The 8,670-nt window shown below is 48.5% G+C and overlaps 1 pseudogene; it reads left to right on the top strand.

Annotated features, from left to right (window-relative positions):
• Positions 1 to 3,940: 3,940 nt before the first annotated feature.
• LOC102245542 lies at positions 3,941 to 5,418 on the top strand (annotated as a pseudogene).
• Positions 5,419 to 8,670: the final 3,252 nt, after the last annotated feature.

Here is an 8,670-nt window from a genome sequence, read left to right on the forward strand (position 1 = left end):
GAGCTGACCAGGCAGCTCCTTGTTCCTCTTTACACTCATCTGGGGAATGGCAGGTGGGACAGCTCTATTCCCACGTTCACTGCAACACTCTGTAAAGTCATTTTCGGGAAACAGTAAGATTGCCTACACCAATCTGTCCTCCACTGCACTGCTGTGGGTCACTTCAGGGCTCCCAGAAACCACTTTACTCCTCAAGTGCCAGCATTTTTACTCTCTGTGGGTCTGAACTTCCTCTTTTCTTACTTGTTTTCTTTCATTTACATTCTCTCCTCTTTCTACAGAGCAAGAGTAGATGCTTTCAGTGTATCACACATCACAGTTCTAGATAACCTGGAGAGAGCAGTTGGTATTTAGGTATTTATTCCTATTTTTATATCACCATATGCAAATAAAACTGTTGATATTATTCAACACAGTAATTACCATGCACTGCTTCAAATAACAACCTTTAAATTTTTATTTTTGCAATAACAACAGATTCAGGCAATAGTAGCAAATGGCACTTTAAAGAAGTATTTTCTAACTTCCGATGTTAACAGGGTTAAAGACCTGCTGTGAGTGTACAAATCACAGACACCACTGCGTGTAAAGCAGAAAGGAAGGAAACCAAGGCAGGAGGCTGAGTGTCTCCACCACACTACTTAGTCATCAATTCAGCCTTTAACTGACAGCTGAGTGAAGGCAAAACCGGAAGGCAGGAACATGAGGATTTTGTCATAGTTGTGCTGTGATTGTCTGTGGATGCCAGAGGAGTCACTGACTCTGTCTGAAGATCAGGAAAGCTTTTTGGAGGAGGTGGCATTGTCCTTTGATGAGTGGGCCATTTGGAGAAACTGAAAATGGTGATGGGAGAGAGAAAAAGAGGCATGAAAGTGGAGAAGGCGATACTTCTGGTGCACTGGCCATCGCCTCCTGGCAGTCACCATTCCCATGCAAGCTGGACTTGAATGCTTCAGAGTCAATACCTCCCAGTTCCCCTGCAGAACCCCACCACTGGTGACTGATGGGAGTTGGTGGATAAACACCCCAGTTCCCTCTCTCTCAGGTGGAGACAACTCTGAAGTGGGTTCTACACTGTCTCCCAGAGTTCCCCAATAGAATCAAACCTTGCTGCCCACAGTGGGAACCTACTCAATAATGTTCCCTTTATTACTTTCCGTCCTCCCTGACTATCCTACTGGTATTTTCTTGATCATCTCCCCTAGTTCCTCTGCACAAAATACTTGTACTTGAATTTTTATCTCAGGGTCTGAGAATCTATCCTAAGACCAATCCTGTTTCAGTAGCTGGAACAAAGACCTGCAGGTGGGATGAGCTGGGTATATTTGAGGAGCACAAATGCTCCAAGATGGCTAGGGGTTTGAAGGTCTAGCAGAAAATGAGACTAGACTTATTGGGGTCATGATGTAAAGTACCTGAATTCTGGACAAAGTAATCTGACCTTTCTGTAGACAATGGGAAACCATGGGGTGGTGGGGGTGTTGAAACTTTCTTCCTAGGTCTTCAAGCATCTGCTTCTCTGGCTCAGGACCTAGCGGTGACATGCTTTCTTCCAGCCCATCCTTTCTGGATCACCTGTTTGCTAGGGATTCCACAGGATGCACCGGAGATCCACTGAGCTGATGTCTGCTTTTGAGGAGAATATTGGATTTCCTCTTGGGCTTCTTGAGCTTCTTTGTGGAAAGGGCTGGGATTTGAGAGAGGGGCCAGATTCTTGGAACAATATCGGCTGGCATTAACTGGATTTTTCTTCAGAGGCAGAAGAGGGTGAGTGGTTTTAGCCAGATTACAGTTCCTGTAATCTGAGAGGGAATGTTTGATATAAAATAGTCCCCTCTAGTTTAAAAGAGCCCTAAGAAAAGCCTCAAGCAGTGCTTGAGTTGGTGGATCATGGTCTCAGGGAGTCTTCAGAGTGGAGCTAAAGGAGTTCATCAGGCTAGTGCAGATTCAGATTTGGCCATGTGGTAGAAGGGCTCAATACAGGAATAATGGTGACTGTCTTTCCAGCCCTCACCTGGAAGTCACGCAACTCAGTTTCTCCCTATATGTCTCCGGTGGCCCTGACACACTGTCCTTATGCCACTGCCCTTTCGTCAGAGCCCAGAGTGAGTGCCTGCAAGCGAGAGTCTTTGTGTGGACCTTTTTAGAGGACACCTGTATTTCCAGTAGCCTTTCGTCTCACCTGGATGGACAGATCCCCGCTGATTTTTCACAGCTAGGTGTTTTGTGGGTTCCTCTTCCCAGCATAAGGCTGAGATCCCTCACTCCCCAGGGGGGACCTCTGAAGCTAAGATATCCCTCTCCATTCTTAACCACCACACATGGGTTTGGGGCCAGCCCATTTTGCATGTCCACCCTTCCTACTAGTCTCAACATGCCTTTTTCTTTATATTTTTAGTTATAGGACTTTTGTTCAGCTAATCTTCAGATGGTTCTCCAGGTTGGTTGTTCTATAATTTAGTTGCAATCTGATGTAGTCATGGAAGGAGATAAGCACAGTGTCCACCTACTCTGCCATCTTGACCGGAACTCTCAGTTTTGACATATTGATAAGGGGGTTGCTCTCTGGAGGTGTTTTGTTCTCAGGGACATTACTGAGAGGGGTCAGAAGAGCCACTCCAGGCCTCATTCCTAGGATGGGTCCTCTGCTCACTGCAGTGGTGCCATCTGGAGCCACCTTCCACTGGTGTGAGCATCTCTTCCCTCTGTCACTCCTGGCACTCAGGTCCAAGAGCAGACCTGTCTCTAGTCCTGGAACATTGTGGTATTTATGGAGGCTATAAATACATTCTGGGGCACTGTTCTACCACTTAAAACACAGGGAAGTTGGGCTGATCAAAGAGTATCAGTATTAGAGAAGGGTGGGGTCTACAGGACTGTCTTAATTACCCCACCCACCCTAAGGGAGAAGCCTTCCTCGGCTGAGCTACTGGTTTCTGACAGGAGGGAGTTTGGCCCATTCAACAGGGGTGTGCAGGTGTGTGTATAAGGAAATTTACTGAAATGGCCCTCCCTAACATTTTAGAATTCCTTCACACTTGCCCAGTCATCTTCCCCTCCCACACCTTCCACCCCCAATCTAATCACACACTAGTTGGCCCCTGGTACACAATGTGCCAGTGCCCAGCCAACTCTCAGGGAATTGGCCAGGGGTCAATTTCAGCACAGGCTGCCTCATGAGGAAAGCTGCTCCTGAAAACCCTTTATTTGTGAGGCCTGGGATACAAACTCCTGGTGCCAAGGGGCAACGTAAGTCTAATGAAGGAATTATTAATGTGCAAACCTTAAATATAAACAAACTAAGCAAAATCACTCTCTCAGACACTAACCAGAAGACTGATTCACTGCCAGATGGGGTGTCTCACTCCTCTTCTTGCCAGCCCACTCTAACCTGGACTGTTCTCCTACAGGAAGTTCTTTCTTGGATGGAGTTGAGGACTATCTTTTCATGAATTTGACCTCTGGTTCAGGATGTGTTTTCTGGCAAGCCCAAAGCCCTACCCCTCATTCAGTGGGCAGGCAATTGCTGCTCTTCTGAGTTCCTCTCTGAAGGGTGTTTCTTGGCTCGGTTGCAATGTCTTCTTCTGTGATCTTTGAGTTGTTTAGCACTGACCTCCTTAGGTCAAGAGGACATCTTGCTGGGCACTGTGGAGGGAGACAAAGAATGAATCTACACAAGGATCCAGACCTCTGGTGGCTCACAGTCTAAGAAAGGAGATAACATCCATCCACAAATAAGTACAATGCACTAAGTACCTGAAGAGAGGCACAGAGGAGGCTCTAGAGATTATAGGCAGAAATTCATAGTCACATCCAGCTTGGTGGTGGTGTCTGTGTGTGTAGTGGGGGAGAGGGATGAGGATGAGAATCAGAAAAGACCTCTGGGAGCAGTGGCTTTAAATGAGGTTAAGGAGGATGTAGAGCATGTGGTCAGATAAAGATGGGGGATGGGGACCCTGGTGTGCAGTGAGAGTTATCTGGCCTCATATCCTGAGATAGAGCAGGTGCTGGAGAGCTGGATGCAGCAGATGAAGAATTGGGGCATGTGGATTTGAGACCTTGGTAGTTGTTCAGGTGGAGGTGTGGAGCAGGCAGTGGACGCCTGAGTGACCACGTTCTCCTTGGTCTGGGCGCAGCAGTCTGGAGTCCTGGAGCACACCATGTTTTCTGAGCAGGCTATCCCCACCGTCAGCCAGCAATGTCACCTTTGCCCGCATGCCCATGGTGACTTACACCAACTACTCACAGCCCTTCTGCCTGGGGGAGCGCAGCTTTAGCTGGCAGTATGCCCACATTTATACCACCCACCTCATCCAAATGAGGCCTTTCCTGGTGAATCGGGCCCAGCAGCAGTGGGGAAATGTTCTTCCTCACCTTCAATGCAGCGAGCATCTCCATGCAGCAGGCCCCGCGCCAGTCCCCTGGAGCTCAGTCCTAGAGGCCAGAAGTCTGACATGAAGGTGTCAGCAGGCCTATGCTCCCTCTGGAGGCTCCAGGGGATGGTCCTTCCCACCTCTTACAGCTCCTGGTGACTGCTGGTGCTCCAAGCTTGTGGCCACATCGTTGCAGTCTCTGCCCTGACTTCACATTGCCTTCTCTCATGTCTGCCTTCTTAAAAAGACCCATCCAGAGCCCATCCACATCCTGAATCCCTTTGTCCTCCTGGAGCCAAGTGATTCTTTAGGTCTAAGTGGTCCTTGCCCTCAATGGTCACTCCCTCCTGGCAGAGACAGGGGCCCTGGGCTGCTGTGCTCAACAGTGAAGTCCAAATAAAGAAGCTGTGTGAGCTGCAGCCCAGGGAGAGATGCTGTGTGGTGGGAACGCTCCTCAAGGCCATGGAGCTCTGGCCCTCCAACCTGCAAGAGGTCAGCAAGGAGCACAGTCTGCTCCCCACACCTCCTTGGAGCAAGTACATCCACCCAGATGATGAGCTGGTCTTGGAAGAAGAATTACAGTGTATCAAACTGGAAGTTACCATTGATATGTTCAGCCTGGCCACAGGGATGTTGCTGACCGTGCTGGGCTCCGTGAGAGATGATGGCAAGTTCTTGGTGGAAGACCATTGCTTCCCAGGGTTTGCTCATCAGATGCCTGCACCAACACTTGACCTGGACAGGTTTGTGCTGCTGATGTCTGGTCTGGGCCTGGGTGAAGGCAGAGGCGAGAGCCTGCAAGGCACCTAGCCACTGGTGGACATGGTGATGGGGCAGCAGGGGGATGAGAGTGAGCAGGCAGTGCCACCCACGTCTCCCAGGTCATCCTTGCTGGGAACTTCCTCGGCCATAGCACCCAGAGCAGGGATTTTATCACAAGGCTGAGTATCTGGCCAAGAAAACCCAGGCAGCCAGTGTGGAAGCCATCAAGATGCTGGATGAGGTCCTCCTACCACTGAGTCCCTTGGTACCCATTGACTATTAAAAAAAAATGATGGGGGGATAATCCAGAGAAGAGTGAGCAGGAAAAGCTAGGGAAGGTCCGTGAAACTGGGAAGAGCCCAGCTTGGCAGGTGTGTAGTTGCAAGATAAATTGAGTTGATATTGGAGAGATATGTGGGACCCATTCTCAAGAGGCTTGAGTGCTGCATTATGAAATTTAGACTTGTGAGCTGCATCTTTCATTTATCTCTCAAGATCTACTAGTACTCTCTACTTCGCTGTGGAAGATAAATTACTAAAACAATCATCAATTATTCCACCCCTGTATTCATGTCCCCTTGCCATCTACCTTTCACTGTTCTCCTGCTCTGATTCTGAGCCCAGCCATTAACTTGCTTCGCCAATGGGATGTTAGCAATGGCATATAAGTAAAGGCTTGATTGCACATTGGGGTTTGTTTTCTCTTGCTGCTCTTGGAATCCTGCCACCATGTGGATGAGCATGCCAAAGGACCCAAGGTCATGTGGAGGAGCGAGGAGTACTGACCAAAGATGCATGGGTGAACACTTGCAGAGATCAGACTTGCCCAGCTGTACCCAGCCCAAATTGTCAGCTTATAGAACTGTGAGCTAAATAAATGGTTATTGTTTTAAGCTTCTAAGTGTTGGGGTCATTTGTTATGCAGCCAAAGCCAACTGCTACAGGAACAAGCCCAGAATGGAGGGATCCAGTTTTGGAGGTCCTGGGATATGGGAGAGCATATTTTGCATGTGGAAGGAATACGAATAATTGTGGCTGGAGCACAGACTATAGTAGGTTGCAAAATACAGCCTCACATTCTTCCTGTCCCCTTAGGGGTGGAATATATTTTTCCTCCCATTGAATCAGGATGGCCATGTGACTTGTTTTGACCAAAGGTGCAGAAGCAAATGCAATGTAAGCAGAAGGCTGAGAAGCACTTGCACTTTGGAGTTTGCCCACCTACTGCTCTTGGGCCCTTTTTCTGCTTTGTACAAAAGGCTAGCAAACTGGAAGGAAAGAGATCCAGGTCAAGAGAGGTCTGTGTCTTTCTAACTGACTCAGACAAGGCCATTTTAAACATAGTCCTGGCCAACCCAATTGACATCAGACACATGAGTAAGTCTCGCTGAGACAGCCAAGCCAGGTATATTTCAGACCAGAACTACCCAACTGAGTCCAGCTTAATGCTAATCTATAAAATCAAGGGCTAAATTTATATTTACTGTCTTAAGGTACTAATTCTCGGAGTGGTTTATAAAAATCCCCTCCTGTGCTGGGCCAGGAGGCTGGATCAGTGAGTTCCCAGGCTCCTTGCCTTCCACCAACAAGAGGAGATTGAGATGAGGCATGTATCCCCGGTTCTCAGCCTGTATCCTCGATTCTCAGCCTGTGGGTTATATGATTTGGCTGTAACCAATGACCTTGCCCTATGTCCAGGGTTCTGATAATCGCTCCCTCCCATGCCCAACTGCTCTTGATGCTGCCACCCTGGGGTTCTTCAACCTTCCTTATCACTGCCCACACCTTTGTCTCTGCCCCATTACCCCATTTGAGTGGCCACCTGTTTCCTGAAAGGACTCTCTGGGACAACTTGTTCTCTGGAAAGGTATGATCTACTGACTTTTTCAGTAAACAGACATCCAGTTTGGGAAGAGTGGGACAAACCTCCTGCTTTAAGGGATTCTGCTCTGAACCTCCCACAAAAGCTGCTTTGGACTCGGATGTTTGGAGAGTCGTGCTGGCCAAGGACACTGCCAAGGAGCAGCCTTCCCAGGCTGGCTCTGGAGCCATTTGGAGCATTGTTTTCTGCAGGGAATAGTCACTGTCCTTTTTCCTGCCAACTCTCCGAGTCAAAGAATGAAAAATGAGCCCTTCCAGTGCCCCCTGGCACTGTTCCTCCTCTCGAGAGAATTTCTCTCTCAAGCACTTTTAATCAAGCATTAGGCCACTCATTAAGCACATCAGAAAGTCGGTTTGCCAAGGACCTTTGTTAGTGGGAACATGGCCCTGCCCCATATTTTCCTAACTATCACCCACGCTGCCAGGATCTTCCATGGACATAACTCCCACCAATTTGAGGCTCTGTGCAAGGCCTGTACCATTGATAATAGTAACAATTGACAGTGATGATGAGGATGATGTAAAAGGCAAGGCAAACTGAGGACCACATGGTACTGTCCTGGTCTTTAATGGAGAGCTGTTGGGACTTCTGTCGAGTTCATATAGGAAGTTTTGTAACATACTAGTAAGTCTGAGGGTGATGGGACTGGGGTTAGTAGGAGTTATATGTATTTCTCATCCAGAAGGGTGGCGCTTAGATGGGTATTTATCCTCTCACTGGTGAGAAATGTTTGAGTGTAGGTACTCCAGGAAAGAACTAACTACGACGCTCTGCTAGCAAGCCCTTACCACCATTTTCTCCACTGGCCCTGGTACAGGACCAGAACTGTTCCCTCCATCTGGGGGAGCTGCCCTGCCTGTCTAGATGGAGCAGTAGTAATTGCTTGGAGACAGAAGCTGTCAAATTTGCAAGATAGACAGTGAGGACTTTGGGAGACTGGGGCTCAATTATTTCTAAAGAGACGGGTGACAGAATCTAGCTAGGGAAAAGGGGATTTGGTGATATTTGAGGGGATATTGAGGGATTAGTGTCTGCATTTACCTTTTGGGCAGGATAATCCTTTATTGTATGGAACTGTCTTGTGCATCATTGGATGATTAGCCTCCCTGGCCCCAGCCCACGAAATGCCAGTAGCACCTCTCAGTCATTGTGACCATCAAAAATGGCCCCTTCCCATTCCAACCATTCCTGAGTGAAGGTGGAGGGGCAATATGGCACCTGGCTGAGAAACCTTGCAAAGGTCAGGGCTGCAGGAAGGGAGAGAGAAGGCAGAGAGTTAGGGAAGAAGGGAGATCCTTGTGGGCAACTTCCAAAAGCCTGGGGTGTATCCACATGGGACAACCTTCCCCAGGGACTCTCACTCTCCTTTGACTCTGTGTGCACAGGCATGGTAACAATGACCCTGAAGTAAAGAAATAATTAAGCCTTCTCTGAAGACCAGAGAAGGTGAGGCATTGAGGCAGGTGAGGCAGGATTTGGAATGGGTAGGGGATGCCTGCAGTCTTCCCTGGTCAGTGATGGCCAGCAACCGCCATGGCCACAGGTTCCTGAACAGTGGGGACCATCTCTCTGAAGGCGAAGGCCTGCTGGAGTGAAGATAAGGCCCATCTCCTCAACTTTCTCAACCATGTGTGGGGTAGACAAAGGTACCTG

Source organism: Myotis brandtii, unplaced genomic scaffold (genome assembly GCF_000412655.1).
Source record: "Myotis brandtii unplaced genomic scaffold, ASM41265v1 scaffold4, whole genome shotgun sequence".
NCBI lineage: Eukaryota > Metazoa > Chordata > Mammalia > Chiroptera > Vespertilionidae > Myotis > Myotis brandtii.